At 46.8% G+C, this 18,090-nt stretch overlaps 1 long non-coding RNA gene across 1 annotated transcript; it reads left to right on the top strand.

The window, feature by feature from the left end:
* Window positions 1-296: 296 nt before the first annotated feature.
* Window positions 297-15,080, top strand: LOC121835007. The gene is made up of 2 exons (XR_006077425.1): window positions 297-638; window positions 14,573-15,080. It is a non-coding gene; the product is annotated as an uncharacterized LOC121835007 (long non-coding RNA).
* Window positions 15,081-18,090: the final 3,010 nt, after the last annotated feature.

The following is an 18,090-nucleotide window of genomic DNA, read 5'->3' on the forward strand; positions in this document are numbered from 1 at the left end:
TGTGCCGCCATCTATAAGCGATGGCGACAACCAGACAACCGGTATGCCGACTGTCTGGTTGCCGCCTTCGCTCATAGATGGCAGTAGCTGTCCAGAGGGTTGTGTCGAGATTTATTTGTCCACGGAGACGACTCTGGGGAAACTAGCCCTTAACAGCTCCGCTGTAAAAACCCCGAATGCTTGTGAATTGATTGTGGCATGAGACACCTGAGAAAACCCGTGCATGTTGCCGAGGGGGGGGAGGGGGGGGTGGGACGATAAGAAGACTTCTGAACATGCGGTTCTATCACGAGCGTTTAAAATCGTCTCGTGTCACTGAAAACGTATAGCCCGTGCTTGAAAATGCCACGCAGCCGTTCCCCGCTTTACACCGAGCCCTCCCCGTGTGTCGTTCCAGGAAAGTTCGCAGCCGGCGCACTGGAGCGAAGCCCGACGCCGCGGCCACGTCCGTCTCTGTGTGTACCTGAAGTGAGGTAGTAGGTTGTATAGTTGAGAACTACATCTGCCAAGGAGAGCTAACTGTACAACTTGCTAACTTTCTTCGGGTCGCACAATGTTCGTCGGAGGTCAGGCTACCGGACAGCTACTCAAGGCTCCGTTGGAACGAGCTTCCAAGTCGCTTCTTCGAGGATGTCCAGGTGCGTACGTCGCTCACCTTTAGTTGCAATCACGAGATGCAGTCTAAGAAATCTGCACCGTCTACATTCCCGCCAATCGCTACGGGTGATTAATCGCAGCAATCTACTAGCTTGGCGAATGACGAGGCTGAAATTATGTTTAGATTTTTAACAGACAGTCTGCACTGAGACAACGAGCGTGGCTTTTCACCCAGCTCATTCTCACAACGCGTATACAATTTTTCTTCTAAGGTCTAAACATTAGAGGTATGCGAGCAGTGAAATTTCAACTCGAATCGAAGAGTGCCGAATGGTGACCAAAACATTGTAATGTCAAATCCAATGCAAATCCAATATGTATATATATATATATATATATATATATATATATATATATTTATGTGCACTGCTCACAAGACTGAGAAAAAAAGATCCGCATGGACAAGAAAATTAAAAAAAAAATTCTACATCTTCATTTTTTAGATTGGGTTGTCACCGCCAGACGTATTCAGTAGAAAGTCACTAAACGTCTCGAGAAATTAAGGTATGCAAACTTGGCACTTCTGTGGCCGCCTCAATGAGCTCAACGTCGAACCAGGACTGAAATTGCAGTTTCCAACTTCGCCCTTGTTTGAAAAGAAAATACGCTTTAACAAAGTTGTTGACTCTAATATCTCTCTCCTTGTGTTTTTTTAGAGTAAACCCTTAGTATGAATCAGAATCAACTGGTCCAACTCGCATTCTTAACTCTAGCAAACAAGTTCAGATTAGTCATTAAAAACAATAATTCCTGCTGGTTGCCAGGCGTTTTCTTTTTAAGAGGGTTTCTAGCTCAGGTGATTCGTACTATTTTACCTGGAAAATATTATTTAGAGTCAATTATCTGCATAACAGTTATACAGATAACTTTTTCTGCACTAAATAAAAAATAAATTAGAAAACAAAGCTCGCGGCGTCGTAAAGAGTCGGGAAAGGGGGGGGGGGGGGGGGGGGGGAGGCATATTATATGTTTGATGAGTCGCAGGGTATAGCAAGGTGCCAGAGTTTCGGGAAGCACTCCCCTACGTGCTTATTCTTCTGCAGGGCACACTGAAAGAAGGAAGGCTAGCACGAATAAAGAGGGTCGTTAAAAGGCGAATTCGGGGTGTTGCGTGCCAGACCAATGAAGAACATCTGGTCCGCCTGAGCGGAGGACTAAGGACGACTTTAGACCACCTGGGGATTTTTTTCACGTGCCACCGAAACCTCCTTTGCACGGTGCCTTCTCCACAGTTGCCCTCCGTCGGATTACGGGCACCTCGGCCGGGATAAAAACAGTCGGGCTGGGCGAATGATCGATTAACCGTAGAATTAATCGAATGATGCTTTAGTCGCGATACATTCTTTTAAACTGGTTAATCGGTTCAACTGAAAACAGGGTGAACCGAACAAATATAAAAGCTTTCCCTTTTTTCATACCGCCGTGCTCTTTTTCTCCAGAACGCGAACATTATCCTGTTCGTCGGCGATGAACTCACAAATGCCAACACCGTTACTCATGCTTAAGGCAGGGCTGTATACCAACCGATTACAGCCGGTGTGACTGAATTATACTCTGCCGCCTCCGCATAAACACGGCAGTAACGGCAGCGTTACAAGCTAAACTGGACAGTATGAGGTGGATCCGACACCCATGACGAACCGGGACCTGTTATTATCGGTAACTGCACTCGATTTGGTACCGAAAACTTATACCTCTGTCAGACGGTCACCTATGGTCCTTTACGCCAAAGGCCTTTAGTATCTTCAAAGACCTTTACGTTCTGCCGTGCCAGACAGCGCAAGTCAATGTCATTTAGACGATGTTTACAGCGATTGAAGTCTCGTAGCTTGGTTCAAACGCATAAATCATGTTTACGCCAGAAAAATATTATTTTGGCGATAAAAATATTTTTTTTTAAGTTTTTATCAAGCAAACAAATTATTAAAAAAGACAAAATGACGAGTTCAGTCAAGTGATTATAACAAAGTCCACTTTAAGCCCAAGCAAAGTGTTCTTTTGGCAATTAGCGGCAACCCTGAGCGTCCCCCGCTCACTCAGTTCTAGTCCTACGTTGCTCGGAGCTCCCGCTCCTTTCCGTGCTTCTGCTACGCTTTTGCCCTGTTCGGTTCGGTGTCGTGCTCGCGCTTGAGGCTCATCGCACGCGTCAGAGGTCCTCCAGACGATCCTCCCAAAGTCGTATCAGCGCCCAGGTCGCCTCAACGCTCCAATGGAAGCGCGGCGACCCCTTCCTACTCGTGGACGCTCCTCCGTGGTCCGACGTATCGCACGACGCGAGAGTGAGATACAGAAATATATATGTACAAAAGAACATTAGATATATACAGTACGGATAGTAATATAAGTAGAGAAATAAAAGCTAGATAAGGTTGTACGGAAAATTGAGAGGAGGAAAACCGAAGTGCCGAAGCGGGCGACGCGAGCAGGCGACGGCGAGGCCTACTAGATAGCTGGGGCCGTCAGTACAGAAAACTATTTGGCGAGGTTTGCACAGAACATACGTGAAAACTCTTTTGTAATAATAAAAATGCAAACGCATTGATTTTAGATATTGGTACAATCATTTATTTCAATTCGCTGTAAACCCTTCCTGACGAGAGTAGGCCTTTAGCACCCGTAAGGGAGTTGTGGGAACTCAGGTTCACGAAAAAGACCTTTACGCTAAGTGCCATTTGAGTTGCCGTGTGGCACTGCCTAAATGACATTTACACTAAAGGTCCTTTGGCGTAAAGGTCATTTTATGTGCCCGTCTGACAGGGGTATTAGTCACAACGGAGCATCTCCTTTGGAGATGTCCCGCTACTACACGAACACGACGAGCAATAGTATGTGACCTTCCCGCTCGGCATCGCCCCGAGACCCTCTCAGAGTGGATAAGACCAGAGGGCGAAGCTCAGGAAAGGAAGGTGGTACGCGACTCTCTCTTGACATTTATTTGGGAGACTAGCATCAGAAACCACTTTTAAGACTTCCAACTCCCCCTATATGCTATCCCCCTCTCCACCCACCACACACACCAAAATACGTTTCAAACAAAACAAAAACGAATACTAGAACTCCGAAAGTCGAATCGAGGTATTCGAGCAATCATTATTAGGTTCCAGTTGGGAACTGGAATATTCGCACGGCCTTACTAAACATATTGTCAGCCTCGTCATTCGCCCAACCCTCTCTGTAGATTGCTGCGATTGGCTGGCCGAAGTGATTTACGCGAAAGTAGGTGCTCTATAGAATTCTAAAAGCGCCGTCACACTGAGGAAACAGCTGGACGACCTGGACCGTCAAAACGAGGGTTCCAGCGACAATGCATTAAGGCAACATGAACTGTCGGAAAAACATGTTTTTGTTGCCCGGCAAACATGCTCGCTGATTTGTTCTCCGGAGTCGACATCATGTTTACCTGTTTTCGTGTGCGGTGCGGGGTCGATGGAAATGTGCCGCTACTAAATGCCAGTGCGTTCGAAGGGCCAAAGATCACCACGAGACGACTTCCGCCAGTGACACTGATAGCCACTGACTCCAAAAGGCATCCCTGAAATAGTAACTCAAATATTGGGCAAAATATGTTTTTTTTTTTCGCAATGTTATTGAGTTTACAGTCTTGGTCCTCACCGTGTTTTTCAATTCGAAAGTCTCTACTGGCCACTATGAAAAAGTGATGTAAGCGGAAGATTTTTTTTTTTGGTCGGTAGACTGTTTTCAACTGATTACAAAAAGTTCCATGGTGTCAATGAATGCTTTCGAAGTTCGCTCCAGCACCTGCGCTGCAGCACGAAACAATTGCTCGGCATAGTCCATTTTGTAGACTGCCCGCTCGACCTGCAAGCCTGCCTTCCACTGACGTCACGGCACTGTAATGCGCGCGAATATCTGAGTGTATGTTTTGGCATAATTTTCATTTGCCGATTTCACAATAACGATTCGGAATTTCACGATACTAAATAGCATACCGTAGAGGGTAAAGTCCGGTGATTTTAAATATTGTTAGTTGGCGTAGCTGAAAAAATCCCCGGAGTACCAGGCTGCTACCATCTTAGGGCGGTGTTGATGTCTGCTTTTGTCATTTGCCTGTAAGCATGACGAGTTTTATCCCTCCGGGAATATCAAGTACTAGACCTAAAACCTTTTCCAATTTTCAACGCAAGTTCTCGAACTTGATTTCAGGGCTTCGTGTGTGGACAGCCAGGCGCCTGGGAACATTCGACCCGCTCATACAAGCTTGCCAATGACCTTCCACGATAGCTTCGTTTTCTTGTCACCATTATGTGACGTTGATTTCGTAAAAGTAGCCAATACTCCTTGTCACCCCGAGGAAAGAAAAAGAAAAATGCAAGTTTCTGTGCATAGTCCATACGCTGCGCAGAGTAGTCCTTACAAGCTCTGGTTGTAAGTCTTATTGTGCAACCACCAGACCAGCACAACTGCAAGCACGTCCATGTCGGTCTCGGTAACGAAATCTCTCAAGCGGTATGTTCAGCCATGGCAGTTCAGCCAAGCAGTTCCGGTCTAGTCGCACAGATTTCTTGTAATGCCGTTACTTGTCACGCATTGCGACGTGCCCCCGGACACCGATGCTCGCAAGCGTTGTCTCCGGGCGTAGACCTCACCTTTCGACCGAAAGCTTCAGCTTTCGTCATTCGCAAGAGACTACGCCTGTAGATGTATTTAAAAGATGACGCAACACGCGTCCATTGATCTACATCGATAAACCGCTAAAGTATACCTCATAGCTGTGACGTCGTTTCTTTCTTTCTTTGCGTTTTTCCACGGTATATTTAGCTTCGTGGCGTACCGATAGAGCTTATTGGTGTCGATAGCTATCAAGAGGCAAGTCCTTTTATGTACAGGCAGGGTAGGTGCTCGTGTCTCCAGGTTACAACTGGAGACGGACATCGCAGTACTCGGTGCACCTGAAATGACAAAAAAGGCATATCATTATGTTTTTGTAGCAGCAGCCGATGTGTACTACAGCGTTGTTGTTAAACCATGGACAAAATGTGATAGAGCTCGTCGATAGCATCACCATTATCGGGATATGAGAATTTGCGCGATGTATTTATGATTAACAGTTGAGACGTTGACACGAGGAAGGCACCGCAGTAAAGAACTCGCGTGCTTGTTCGAGTTTGCTCGGGAGTAAGAGCAGGGCAAATAAGGGCGTTGCCTCAATCCAACTTTGCGAAAATCTGCAACAGGGTCTTCAAACTTTTTTGTAGAAGGGGTCGGATTAGGGATCCGTAGCAGTCTCGAGTGCTGAGGAAAAAATAGTAATTATGAACGCGGAAAAACCAGATAAATAAGTTTAGGCAAGCATAGCACAAAAATGAACGTTAGAGTAAGTATTAGTCTAACTCTGAGCTGGATGAATACATACAGCAATTTTAAATTTAATATTTAGCTATCTATGGCATTGCACAAAGCTTGTGACCAAGAAAACTCACTAGGCATAAATTAAAGCGCATAGGAACTTTGACGTATTCGAGCAGTGCAATAGACTAATGAGAATGATCAAACTAACGCTGGCAATATGCAATAGTTGTGACAGAGGTGACCAAGCACAATGTACACGAGAAACCAAAGTAATATTTGTGACAGAGGTCACCAAGCACAATGTACACGAGAAACCAAAGTGCACGGACACGAAGCAGGGGAATAAGAATGGTGATCCTGATGATGGCAATGTTCAATGAATAATATGGCAAGAGAACCCGCGTTACGAAGCAGTTTCTGTCGTTCTTTCTGGTATATTCGTTTGCGCATTTGGAGCGTGTCGCGGCTCCGTCTCTTTGCGCGCTCATCTTTCTGTGCCGGTATACCAGCGGGTCTGGTGGAAGCGGACCGCGGGCCGAGCTTCCTTGGAAGAACCGGGGCCTGCGGACCGGTCAGAACACTTCCACGAGCCGGGGCTCGTAGACCCCTGATCTACGAGGCCTGGCACCATTATAACCTCCCAGACAGCCTTCCCAGTCCGAATATCTTTGTTTTCTTCATCGTCATTTAAGTCAAGTGTAGAGACGTACTGTGACAAACGGTGCAGTATACAAGTTCGATGATGAATCAGCCTCGATGTGTAGTTGTGAACAGTTTGAGAAAAAAACACACTCAAGTCGAGCTGCATGAGACGAAGGCGTTCGTTCATACTCGTGGCGACCATAGATGTAACCTTCTGCACCTTGTCTGGAGTCACAAATCTCGCTCCTAAAGTTTGCCCTTCATGCAGGTACACCCGTCAACGTCTTCGTGGTGAAAGCGTTTAATTTTTGCTCATTCTTTTTCGTCATATTTTTTTCTGACTAGCCGGTTAAAGAAAAAGATTAATCGCGATTAAAGCATTAATTGATTCATCGGTAGGTGAATCAATTCACGAACATACTTGGGCTATCAGAACTTGACCCACCTTAGCGCTGTGAATCAAACGAATATGAACGCCAAAGGAGGTGATCGACCGAACCCGAGTTTCACTGTACTTCTCTCTGACGACGGCGCCGAACTATGCAAACCGGAAGGACTCTCTCTCTCTCTCTCTTTATATATATATATATATATATATATATATATATATATATATATATATATGTCCCAGCTCGGCGCTCGTTGCCTTCGGCCGTGCTTTTGAATGCGCATGAACGTTCGAGGTTGGAGAGACGCCGAAGTATTATCGAAGGAAGGTCGCGCTAATGCGACATCTAAACTTTCTCCCTGCCGTTCCCATCCAGTGACTAAAATCCCTTCATTACTTCTTTTGTTTCTTCCTTTCCAAGTATACACGGTACGTTCTCGGTAGCATTTTCAGTTTCTTCCTTTCCCATTCGTTTTCTGCGCTCGCTGCTTAGACACCGGGTGCGGATGCATTCAATCATCCTTTGATCACGGGGACACAAAGAGCGCCGACGTAGACGAGCGCGTGCGTGTGTACGCATTGGTCGGTCCAGGCCGGGCCATCCGCGTGTCCGTCGCCGTTAGCGCGAATCCATCTGGCCGCTCGTCGAGCCAAGGGCCGGCCGCGCGAAACGTGAAGAGCACGCAGATGAGCTCCGTCGTCCACGCGTCCCATCTGCCGCTGCCCTCGGGTGAAGCAACGCAACCGCCGTCCCCCTCGTGTGCGTATACATACGCTGGATTGCCACGCATCGCTGCCTCTTCCTTTGGGCGCGCACTTTCTCGAATCGTCGTCGGTGTCGCCTACCTTCAATTGTTGCGGCACGCGAAATAGCGCTCCGCCGTCGCTCCCTGCCTTTTTTTTTTTTTTTTATATGAGGGGAAAGGGGGGAGGGGTTGGAAGTGACAAGTGTTGCTTTCGGTATACGCGTGTAGATAATGAATATACTTTGCTCCTTTGCCCGCGGGCGAGATCTTCATCTTACAGGTTCTTCTTCTGGAACGGCGGAAACGGTGCCTGTTGTTGTCGTTGTTGTTGCCATTCGCCGGGACATTTGTAAGTTGTAAACCCCGGCGCCCAGTTTAATCCCGTTCCGTTTTTCTCTGTGGCGGAGAGAGAAAGAGAGAGAGATACAGCTGTTGGGTTTCCCGCGTTGTGCGTTGCAGGAGCGGCCGCGTTAGGAATCAGGGCTGGGGTCGGATTTTGGTCAAAATGAAAGTGAGAGCGTTCTCGGCTGCTGATTGGAAGCCACGTCACGGCGTCCTGCTGGGCGCGCGTAATCGACTAATGAGAAATGTTTGACCCGTTCGCGAGTCCACGACGGAGCAGTATTTTGGTGAGACCTTCTCACCAGCACACAGATGGCTGGTGAGACCTCGCGGCCTCGGATGTGCTTTAAGACGCTTTGCAGCAGCGCTGTGCATGGGCACCGCCATCACCGACGTTCAGTTTTTGTTTTCTCTTATCCCGTTTACATTACTTCATCATTGCCATTGAACGCCATTTTATTGTTATTTGTCGAGGTTCGTCAACATTCGCTTCAGTGGTTCAGTATCTCGGTGAGACAAGAGAAGGTCCGCAATGGCGGCTGTAATCTGGCGCGTGTGCGAAACGTCCCTAGGGAGTATTCACATGTCATCAACACGAGAGGCGGGTAAAGTAACTTATCGTCTTCCATGAACAACAGCTTGAACACTGCGAAAGGAATCTGGTGAACACCCACTGCCAGCGCGCACGCTTGTCCACAGTGCACACAGCTATGGCCGCCAGTGAATGCTCCCTACTCTGAGTGCTCTTTCATCCACCGGTCAACGTCAGTTGGTGTACGGAAGCAGAACTTGGGATTAGCAAAGGAAGCAAGTGTCGTAACTCGTTTTCAACATTCAATAGCAGAGGATCACAGTTTCAGCTTGCGTCCGGTCTCACTTCGCCGCGCCACTCGAATTGTAATAGAAAATCCAGTTTTTTTTTAAATTCTTTTTCGGTTTGTTATATGGCGATGTGCGGTACGTGTTTTCGTGTTCTATTGTCTTTTTGTCTTGTTTAGCAGGCAAGCGCCAATATTGGCTCGCGTCAGCAGACGAACCGTGTGCGAACGATATCCTATATCTCGCTACGTGGGAGGCAAAGTAGATCTCGTTTTGACCAAAATCGGATTTCTCGGGAGATGACCCCGGGTTCTTTCAATCGGCGCTGCTGTTTTTCACTGCCCTGCTCGTTCTTGTTTTGTCAGTTGGTTCGGTCTGTTTCTTTACGTCCCTTTACAGTCTTGTGCGCGTTTTACATGTAGCAATTTTGCTCTTAAAGCGGCGCGATTCCCGCCACCGCGCCGCTCTGGCCAGCCGCAGCAGCAGAGCGGCGCGGTTCCAGAAGGCTCTAAATTTTTCACCTCTGCAGAGCGGCAGCATTTGCGCTGGCCATTCACAGCGCGGCGGAGAACCACCTGACAAGGGGAGACTAGTGGCGGTAAAGCTTGCGCATTGGATGGCATTTTCACGTTTTTCAAGCAGTCGACGCGCGGTGAAAGTACGAGCGAATGGCTTGCGGTGTCCTTTTTTTTTTTTTTTTTTTCCTCATTTCCATTGGTGGGCTCAGCTAATTTGATTCAGCGCTCGCGTCAGAACTGTTCGGAATTGTAGAGGCGGATTGCTCTCCCCTTCCTCCAAATATTTTGCAAGGAATGTCTGAAATTTTCCGGCATACCCTAATTTGGAACCGATCCCATCCTGCCATTCCCCACTTTCCTCCATTGTTCTGAGACGGCTGGCCTTGGAACTTTGCGTGCAAGCTCGAGTTCCCCTGTCCTCTTCCTTTCTGTGTCAGAACCTGTCCATATATGCATTCTTGACTTTCGTGTTAAGGGCTATATATATTGCGATCTAAATTGTTGTTTGGTTTTAATAAAATAAAATTAAAAAGGAAATCTAAATATAAGGCATTTAGATTGTGATTGGAGTCGGCTAAAATTCATTGTGCGTGTCCGTTTGCTGCAAGGAACGCTGGCATCGCAGTGGCAGACAACGCTCGCGGACAACTCGTGTGAAACGAAACCTCGCAATTTGTGCATCACAAAATCGCTGCCGCTAGCGGCAGCGATTTCGCCTGCAGAGCCGCTGCAAGTGAAACGCGCATTACGTGGTCTGTCCAGGGGTTATGGACGCGTAAAGTATTTTCCGTCAAAATTTTCCGTCAAAATATAGCTGCACGAATGTCGAGAATTCACGTACAATGCGAGAATATTTTGGCAGTTTCCGAAGACACCCGAACTCGTGCGAAGATGAACAGCTGAGCTGGAATGCTCTTTTGGAAGCTTTAAACTGTGTGACTTGTACGACGAGATTAGCGTTCAACTCCTTTTTTATTTTGTTTGCGTGTTACGACGCAACAATAAGCAGACCGAGCGTTATCACCAGCGCTTGTTTCGCCTACGAGGAGATATAAACGTGCGGCACATGGAAGGATGAGGTGTTTCATACAAAAGAATCGATGTGCACTAACCTGTATATCCAAAAGCATGTTAATGTTTCTTGTTTTAGAGCGTGGCTCTTAGGCGCCCGTTTTCGGCTTAGCGGCGTCGGCGTCGGTAGCCGCGCAAATGAAACATTTGCCATGATGCACCGCGCGGGGAGGAGGAGGAGAGTATACCCTCCCCTCAATACCCTTCCCTCCTCCTCCTCAATAGCTGCACCCTAATTCGGCGTTACAAAGTGTTGTAAGCGTCTTCTTTTTTTTCTTTTTCTTTTTTTTTTTGTTACGATTAGGGTGTGCGCTTTTGGCTAGGCGAGGTCATTCACAATCCAACTGGCACGTTTTACCTTTTTCTAACTTTGGTATACATTTTTTATAGAAAGTTTGATATGTAAATTTTGAAATCCTTGACTACAGATGTGATTACCCACCTCATACAGGTTTTCTTCTTTTTTTTTTTAAGCTTTACAGTATTGTTTAGAATCAAGCCATGAAAGCTACTCTTATGCGGTTTGTGCCAGTCATATATACGGCCAGGGGAACATAGTATAGGGTCTATTCGTAACGATCAGTCGGCTAACTAAGTAAACTTTATGAATTAACTTTTTAGTTTGTGAAAATAGGCATATGATTTCAATTAGAAACTCGCTCAGCGTCATTGAAAATCACTAGATTAGCACTTCTTAGAAAGACTGATTTCTTGAGAAGCGCAGCAGTGCGCTAAATTTACCACTCCTGCAGCAGAAGCAAGGCCATCCGGTGCGATAAGGCGGCCGCGCCTTATCGCACCGGTAGGTATTGCATTTTTCTGTCTCTTATCATAGCCCCAGCCTTGTACCTGTTGCACGAATGGTACCTAGTGCTGCGTACCTGGGAGGGCGCCACGAGAGCGCACGACACGAGAGCGCCGCGACAGTAGAGCGCACGACAGGAGAGCGCAGGGATACGAGAGCGAGTTTCATTAGAACGCGCGTCAGGACAGCGCCGAACAACAGCTGCCGTCACTAAAGGGGTATCCACACGAGAGAGAAATCCCGGGGATTTCTCCACGACACGCGCATCCCGCGACGAAAACGCCAGGCCTTGAGATGTGCAAAAGCCTTGCATTTTCGTCTCGTGATGCGCGCGCGCCGGGGGAAAAATCCCCGGGATTTCTCCCTCGTGTGAATACCGCTTAAAAGAGCGATGCAACAATTTTTGTACTTTGCGAAAATTCCGTTTAAAACGGATCCCTAACGTTAATGACCTATGAAACACGCGTTCATTTTTCGCCCCACGCAATAGAAGTCCCAGAAAAAAATTAAAGAAAATCGAGCAGCGTTCACCCCCTCCACTCGCAGCCAGAACAAGGGGCCACGTGATCTGGAACCGATTATATGCCGCCAAAGTGGATCATAGCCACGCGCTGGGGTTGGCAAAGCGCAGGACACGCCCTGAGTTCTAGACATTGTTATGGCTCGGCTGTTGTCGTCGTTGCAGCGATTGGACGCGGGTCACTACCCGAATGCTTCTCGAGCTAGCAATTATCACGAGCCCAAGTCGAGTGCCCACGCAATGCTCGGGTCCAATCTATGAACCGCATTCAAATATCGTCATTTGGGTGTACTGCGATCCCCACGTTACGTCATCAAATTTTCCAAAGAAAGATTGAATGAAAACGATCGCTTTTGTCGTTGAAATTACACCGCAACAAAGGAGTTTCTTGGCCAGTGGCGTTGCGTGTGAGTATCCTTGAGTCCCAGGTGTGCCAGTAAGCTCGTGTCAAGTGAAAAACATTCCAATTAAATATCGTTGCACAGCTGCTTTAAGGTACCTTTCCCTGTGGCAGAAAGTTCAAGTATCCAATCCGCTTTTGTAGTAACTGGGTTGGTATACTTTGGACTATCTGTAACGCGACAGCCAGCACTGCACAATATGTACAAATGCAGCTTCATATTTTGTCATTTATCACAAGAACGAACGGGTTGATTTCTAGCGCGTTCCGAATTCGACGTCTTTCCTGCGTTTACCAGAATTAAACATGATAAAAATCTAACACCCGCGATCACGGTAGACTCCTGTACTGCCTTAAGTAAAGAACTAAAATGTTTGATTCCGGAAAGAGCTCATCGTCCAACCAATTTGTTTTCACTTATATTGATATGTGAATTTTATTTTCTTAGTAGTGACCAATTAAAAAAAATCTATAGTTAAGACAAATGCGCGGTAATGTATTGAGTTAGGATAGATAACCTGAACAAAATAAATCATCTTAAACGGTGTAACTGCAGACCGCTGCGATCAACACGCTTGTGCCGCTTCGACCGGTTTGAGTATATACTCATGCATGCAGCTATACTCCGTTTCACCTTATGTTGTACCGCAGTGAAGGCTAGAAGCGCGAGCTCATGGCGTTGACAGCTGCCCTTAACGCACGAGAGCTTGTGCCGCCGAGATTTGCCCTAGAGCAAGGAGCTCGCGTTTGTAGCCTTTGCTGCGGTACATCATAAGAGGAAATACATTATAGATGACATCAAGCGTTCAAATGCGAAAACATGTGTTTGAAGAACCCAATGTCGATCATTTCAAAGGCGCAGAGATGCGCTCTCGTGATGCACGCTCTATGAACACGCGCTCTCATGTCACGGTGCTCTTCTGTCTTGCGCTCTGGTGTCACGGCTCTCTCCTGTCGTGCGCTCTGCTCTCGCGGCGCTGTCCTGTCGCACGCTCTCCCGGCGGCGCTCTAGTCAACGTTACGCTCTAGTGTCGTGGGCTCTCGTGACCCGCGCATTTAGTAGTGTAGTAGTAGTTAGTTTTAGTAGACCGTGTTTCCCGCTCCGCTAAGCACCTCCGTTACCCGGAACTCTACAGCCAAGGCCATCGGCGCGCAGGCGCAGTGGCGATTCCGCGCTCCGCTCTGCAGAGCGGCTGCACGAAAACGATCTACTAAAACTCCCTAGTGCGGGCTGGAGCGCACAACTACGCTTCCCAAGCGCTCAAAGTGTTTATAAAAATTATATGTTTTGAGCGAGCCTCAGCAAGTTTCTGGTCAGAACCATATGTCTATTTTCACTAATCAAAAAGTTAGTTAACAAATGTAACGTAACTAGCCGACTGATAGTTACGATTAGCCTCATATACTATATGTGTAGGGATAATCCATATACGGGGCTAATCCGTATCCGCTAATCCGGCCGGCCGTATAACTCATCTATGCAAACCGCGGTAGTGTACCTTTCACGGCTTTCTTTTTAAACAAATCTGGAAAGGCGACCAAAAATGTTGCTGTGGTCGGCGCCATCATGATTGACCAAACGCTCAGTGTAACGTTTTTAGTTAGATTAATTTTTTATTTTATAGGCGGAAGTAAGACTGTCAATTTTTCCGGTGTTGGTTTGACAATGCGATGACTCCAAGCTTCAACCGTGCTTTCTACACTCGGATGTGTCTTTCGCAACGGATGACAAGTAGCCAGGATTGCGATTCGTGACATCACGGCGAGGCAATGTGATCGTAGTGGCGCCATTCATTGTTGTGGAAATGCCCGAGACACGTGCCACGCGCCACTTATGGGAAGAACATGACGTCTGAAATCTAGCTCAGTGCTGCACTGTACCGCCATGATATTCCCAAGGGCTGCACGTTGCACGTGCCTCGTGCATCGACGCACCATGCGTTACTTTTAAAACATCAAGGGGCTTTAATCATACCTGGTGGATCGATTGGCAGTTCGTCACATCTTACAACGAGGGTATATTAAGCTGCGATTTCTCGACCAAGAACGTAGATATCTAAGAGAAAGAAATTGTCGTTTCTTTCCGTGGGTGGTGTTTGTCTCGCAACCTCCGCGCGTGTGTTCGTAAAGGACCAACAAAGAAGCCGCGCAAGATGAACGACCTCCGTCTGTCGGAGCCTCGTGCATTGTTCTAGCTTGAGGCTGCCTTCGTATTCGAGCGATCACACCACGCGAGAGGTCTTATCGCTCGTCCATTGTTTCGAAGAGAGAATTTTTACGGGTGGCGCCGCATATCTGCCACACTCCGTCGTGCGTGTTTATTAATGAGCTCTTTGTCGTCTCTTCCTTCGCAGATGGTCGACTCTGGAGAGGACGGTCGCCATGCTTTCTGCAGGAACCCCGCATATGCTGTGACCGATACCGCTATTTCATAGATCACTAGCGCTGACCCGGATACTGCGCTGGGTCGTGAATGCTGCACTAGATCTCCCCTTATTCCTTAAGGCCGTCGTCACAGCGCTAATGCATCACACGAGAGACACTCTGCACACTCTGTCTGAGGGTTCCTTGTACCCCTGCCACATTGCCGATGGAAGGAACATCTGCAACCGTCTTCCAAGCATACATATATGTATGAAGCAAGGACACTTCGAACATGCTTGAGATGGCAGATAATTCTCACATCGTGACTGCAACGAACACCGTTGCTTCGGTATGACGATTTAACGGTGTGACTGCAAGCTTTGCTGTTCCAGGTCAGTCGCATTTAGTGATGTCACTAGGTCGCCTACAGAACTCCGACTCAGCCCTCTTTCAGGTCAAATGTCTACACTCTACTACAAAAAAAAAAAAAAAAAATAAGCATCCTTACGTGTTACTTGCTGAATTAGTAACTAAAGTAAGTTACAGCTCAAAAAAGTAGGGCGAGGGAAAGAAAGGCTGGAGAGGAAGAAGCAGACGAAACGCTGAAGAGGAGAAGGGGGGGGGGGGGGGGGGGGGGGACATCCCCCTCTCTCCAGCAGCCCCTCTGCTTCCTCGTCCCCGGCCTTCCTTTCCCTGGCCCTACTTTCTTGATTTGCAACGGACTATAGGTAGGTTGTGTTTTTCCACTTCAGTGGCGCCAACTGGCGACAACTAAATGTTCGTGCACTGCAGGCAGGTTAAGACAACGCGGGACAAACTCCTTCCACAGAAACTCCCTCCTCGCCACGACTGACGATTTCCTCCTCTTCACTTTCCTCCCTTCCAGCACTCGCTCTTCAAATGTAAAAAGAGTTAACGGCTTTGTAAAAAAAAAAAAAAAAAAAACTTTCACTACTCTTTTTTTTTTTTTTTTTTTGTCTGGTACGCATTGTAGCCGTTGTGCTGAATTTCGCTGCGAAAACCACCATAGAAACGCGTCTCTACGCGCGTTTCTATGACAGACAGTATTTAAAGACAGTGTCTCTAAATACTGTCTTTTGTACGATGTAATATCAGCGTGACCGCGCCGCTTGTTACTGACTATAAAATACTATTTTGTTCTTAGCCCGAGACTGAGGCAGGAAAAGAGGAAAGTTTTCGAAACTTTCCTCTTTTCCTGCCTCAGTCTCGGGCTAAGAACAAAATGGTTAACATCCACCAGCTCGCCTGCGCAATCACTACATTATAAAATACTAATCCTTTTCCTGCACCGCTTTCCTTTTTTTTTTTCTTTTTTTTTTAAGGAGAGTTGTTGTTTGGTGACGCGCCTCCTTGTTCGAAGTTCGAGTCCACTTCCAGGAGACGTTTGTGCGACGACGAGCCCAGGACTGTCTGCGACGAGCTCCGAGTGGCAGCGGCCCTGTTCCCCACTCCCTGAGACCCTAACTTGTGATGCGTTCTGCGCCGCCTTCCCAGGTTAGATTCTCAGGCCCTGGGTAACAGTTTGGAGAACGCAGCGACGGACCTGGTCTTTTGACGGCGACGTACCCCGACCGCGGAACTCGGGATTGGACTGTAATGGAAGTCCCAACATGTGCCTTTGTACCTTAATAAAAACAATAGAGAAACCTACCTGTTGACATGCGTGCCTGTTCGATCGTCGACAACGAACCCGACAAGGAAGTAAGAAATTGAACGACGTAAGTGCTTTTTCTTTGTCTTTTTCTTCTTTTTTTTTTTTTTTCTCGCATTAGTAAAACTTTTGTTCCCGCCCGACTCGGTCACGTCCGTGAAACGCATCCATTACAGAGAGGGATGAATTGGAATTCTGCAAATTATAAGTAAAATACAACTTTTATAGTGGTGAATTTCCGTTGTACAAGAAAAGCCTTCAAGCCGCCCTAATATGAAGCTCGTCTTCTTTCCCTTCGATTGGCTTTAATCGCAAAGTAGGATATACAGGATCCTTGATTTTTAATTCGAGCAGATTTATTAGAAAGTCGGGGGGGGGGGGGGGGGGGGGGGGTGACTGAGAGAGAAAGAGTGAGTGTTATTTAGACGGATTTTGACTTCACCGTGTGTTTGTCAGGCTCGGCGGACATTGAATGAGAGGATATTCGTCACCGTAAGTTGTCTAATTATATATATTGCTTAATTGTTTTTTTATTAATTATTCGCTCTAGGGATCATGTTGGAATTGCAGTAGCTCTTATCTAGGGACTTTAGATGCACCGCCGGCATGAGTGACGACGTGACTTCAGAGATTACGTCACTCTTCTATGCGTCATTGTGCGCAGGGCTCGAGCAACACCAACCTAGAATAATCAAAGCCCGTGCGCTAGAATTTTAACGTCATGATAGTGAGATCGAGCGCATGACACCGATCGCATACGAGTGCTGCCTCAGTGCTCGGCTGGGCCTCGTGTCCAACCAACGTGACGAAGAAAGCTCGCCCTCGGGCTCGGGTCCAATTGCCGAGTTGTCCGACTCTGATGACGTTCCATGGAAGAAGTGCGGTGTTCGGAGGCCTTCGTTATTCTAGAAGGTGTTGGCTCTTGAGGCGCTCTCTTTCCGCGCAATCTTTAAATCGGCAGAAAAATCGCAATAATTGATTTATTAATATAAAAAAAACATTACCCTTTCGCAGGTTCTTTAAAATATCCATGTAGTAGCTGGAGACACGGAACGATAAAAAAAAAACAGACAAAACAAACACAAATCTCAAGTTTTTACCCTTTCTTTTTTAAAATGGTCTGACCTGTAATAGAATTAGCCGGAAATACTGCAATTCCAACATGATCCCTACAACCAATAATTAAAAAGTTTGTAAGTAATGAGTCAACCTTGCAGACGATTACCCCCTCATATAATGTCCGCCGAGCCTGATAAATATATGGTTAAAGACTCACTCGTCTAACTCTTCTACCCTCCTTTTTTCCTTTTTTTTTATTTTTCGAATTAAAATTAAATACCCTCTAGGGTTGTGTTCCGTGCCCGCTACAACTCGATTTTGTAGCGATATTTTGACTGATCATAATTCTGGATAATGCCGAAGACAATTACAATACTTATGTTTGCAATAAAACCTGTTTAGTTCACCTCGGAAGGCGTACTTAAACTTTGCACTTCCAAACATTTATTTTGTTCTTTTCATCCCCGGACAGGTCTTGTCCTTTTAATGAGTCCCAAATTTTAACTTCAAAAGCCGTCCGCTCTTCAGAGAGCAAGTATCGAGGTGCTACAATACGAAACTATCGCTATAGCTTCAGAGTTGTGCTAACTTCCTTGCATGGTGAATGGACGATTAAAATAACTTTTAAAAGCACGTGGGAGTTATCGTGCGATGTTCATGCAGTAATGGGGCCAAACATGGCACGCATAAAAGGGGTTGTACGTTTCTTGCCGCTTATCAATGAAGACTGTTCAGCTTCCAATGCTTACAGCTTTTCTTCGTTAGGTTACAGATGAA

Source organism: Ixodes scapularis, unplaced genomic scaffold (genome assembly GCF_016920785.2).
Source record: "Ixodes scapularis isolate PalLabHiFi unplaced genomic scaffold, ASM1692078v2 PGA_scaffold0__279_contigs__length_252992795, whole genome shotgun sequence".
Taxonomy (NCBI): domain Eukaryota; kingdom Metazoa; phylum Arthropoda; class Arachnida; order Ixodida; family Ixodidae; genus Ixodes; species Ixodes scapularis.